The sequence below is a fragment of the Ascidiella aspersa genome, chromosome 5 (assembly GCF_963924565.1).
Source record: "Ascidiella aspersa chromosome 5, kaAscAspe10.2, whole genome shotgun sequence".
Taxonomy (NCBI): Eukaryota; Metazoa; Chordata; class Ascidiacea; order Phlebobranchia; family Ascidiidae; genus Ascidiella; species Ascidiella aspersa.
Window position 1 is genome coordinate 10,032,918 of NC_139451.1, and position 2,500 is coordinate 10,035,417.

The 2,500-nt window shown below is 55.7% G+C and overlaps 2 non-coding genes across 2 annotated transcripts; both read left to right on the forward strand.

The window, feature by feature from the left end:
• Nucleotides 1–67: 67 nt before the first annotated feature.
• On the forward strand, nt 68–1,878 carry LOC146143022 (small subunit ribosomal RNA). Its single transcript, XR_014500252.1, has one exon. It is a non-coding gene; the product is annotated as a small subunit ribosomal RNA (ribosomal RNA).
• Nucleotides 1,879–2,125: 247 nt separating this feature from the next.
• On the forward strand, nt 2,126–2,279 carry LOC146143023 (5.8S ribosomal RNA). Its single transcript, XR_014500956.1, has one exon. It is a non-coding gene; the product is annotated as a 5.8S ribosomal RNA (ribosomal RNA).
• Nucleotides 2,280–2,500: the final 221 nt, after the last annotated feature.

A 2,500-nucleotide genomic window follows, 5' to 3' on the forward strand; every position in this document is an offset into this window, starting at 1 on the left:
GACCGAGCGACGGCGCCGCATCAGCGGCGCCTCCTTCGTCGGCCTTTCGGGGCTACGCTAAAGTAGCTACCTGGTTGATCCTGCCAGTAGTCATATGCTTGTCTCAAAGATTAAGCCATGCAAGTCTAAGTACGAGCTCTCGTACAGTGAAACTGCGAATGGCTCATTAAATCAGTTATGGTTCATTTGATCGTACGTTTTACGTGGTTAACTGTGGAAATGCTAGAGCTAATACATGCGTGAAGCGCCGACCTCGCGGGAGGCGTGCTTTTATCAGACCAAAAACCGACCGGGCTTCGGCCCGCAACCTTTGGTGACTCTGGATAACTTTGCGGATCGCACGGTCTCGCACCGGCGACGGATCATTCAAGTGTCTGCCCTATCAACTTTCGTCGGTACGGTACTGGCCTACCGAGGTTCTTACGGGTAACGGAGAATCAGGGTTCGATTCCGGAGAGGGAGCCTGAGAAACGGCTACCACATCCAAGGAAGGCAGCAGGCGCGCAAATTACCCATTCCCGACGCGGGGAGGTAGTGACGAAAAATAACAATACAGGACTCTAAACGAGGCCCTGTAATTGGAATGAGTACACTTTAAAACCTTTAACGAGTATCCATTGGAGGGCAAGTCTGGTGCCAGCAGCCGCGGTAATTCCAGCTCCAAAAGTGTATATTTAAGTTGTTGCGGTTAAAAAGCTCGTAGTTGGATTTTGGGCGCAGGCGGCCGGTCCGTCGCAAGGCGTGTACTGGCCGTCCTGGCCTCACCTCCGGTTCTCCGCCGGTGCCCTTGACTGAGTGTCGGCGGCGGCCGGAACGTTTACTTTGAAAAAATTAGAGTGTTCAAAGCAGGCGATTCGCCTGAATAATGGTGCATGGAATAATGGAATAGGACCTCGGTTCTATTTTGTTGGTTTTCGGAGCGCGAGGTAATGATTAAGAGGGACAGACGGGGGCATTCGTACTGTGCCGTTAGAGGTGAAATTCTTGGATCGGCGCAAGACGAACGACTGCGAAAGCATTTGCCAAGAATGTTTTCTTTAATCAAGAGCGAAAGTCAGAGGTTCGAAGACGATCAGATACCGTCCTAGTTCTGACTATAAACGATGCCAACTAGCGATCGGGGGGCGTTAGTTTTACGACCTCTCCGGCAGCTTGCGGGAAACCAAAGTCTTTGGGTTCCGGGGGAAGTATGGTTGCAAAGCTGAAACTTAAAGGAATTGACGGAAGGGCACCACCAGGAGTGGAGCCTGCGGCTTAATTTGACTCAACACGGGAAATCTCACCCGGCCCGGACACAGTGAGGATTGACAGATTGAGAGCTCTTTCTTGATTCTGTGGGTGGTGGTGCATGGCCGTTCTTAGTTGGTGGAGCGATTTGTCTGGTTAATTCCGATAACGAACGAGACTCTGGCTTGCTAACTAGTTACGCGACCCAATCGGTCGGCGTCTAACTTCTTAGAGGGACTAGTGGCGTTTAGCCACACGAGATTGAGCAATAACAGGTCTGTGATGCCCTTAGATGTTCGGGGCCGCACGCGCGCTACACTGACCGGATCAGCATGTGCTCGCCTTGGCCGACAGGTCTGGGTAACCCGCTGAACCCCGGTCGTGCTAGGGATAGGGAATTGCAATTATTTCCCTTGAACGAGGAATTCCCAGTAAGCGCGAGTCATTAGCTCGCGTTGATTACGTCCCTGCCCTTTGTACACACCGCCCGTCGCTACTACCGATTGAATGGTTTAGTGAGGTCCTCCGATTGGACCTGGCGCGGCCGGCAACGGTCGAGCCGGCGTCCGAGAAGACGATCTAACTTGATCATTTAGAGGAAGTAAAAGTCGTAACAAGGTTTCCGTAGGTGAACCTGCGGAAGGATCATTAACGGTCTCGCAAACGCTTCGGCGAACGCGAAACTCGGACAAGCGAGAGAAAAAGTTTTTGCTACCCGGCGACCGACCCGCGAGGAGCGGCGCGCCGGCCGGCGATTCGGTCACCCGGTAATGTTTGCGCGTCGAGTGCCGCGGTGCCGCGCGCTCCGGCTTCAAGCGTCGGCCTGGCCGACCGCTCGGCGCGGTATATTTTGTCACCCTTTAGTGCGAGGCACTGTGCGAGCGAAACAATCGTGGATGGCTCTTGGCGGTGGATCACTCGGCTCGTGAGTCGATGAAGGACGCAGCTAGCTGCGTGAATTAGTGTGAATTGCAGGACACATTGAGCATCGACGTTCTGAACGCAAATTGCGGCCTCGGGTCAATCCCGGGGCCGCGCCCGCCTCAGGGTCGCGTTGCAAACGTTCCGCGCGGGGATTTCTCCGCGCGGCTGCTGCGGCGTCGGACGCGCGAGCGCCCGTCCCGCTCAAGACAGCACGGCACGATGTGCGACGATCGCGACCAGAATCCCGCGCGGCGGCGGCGAGTCGACCTCGAAGAGGCCAACGGCTGGCGGCTCAAGGGCGGGAATCGAGGTGCGCGGCGGCGCGCGGCGCCGACGGCGAGCGCGGAAC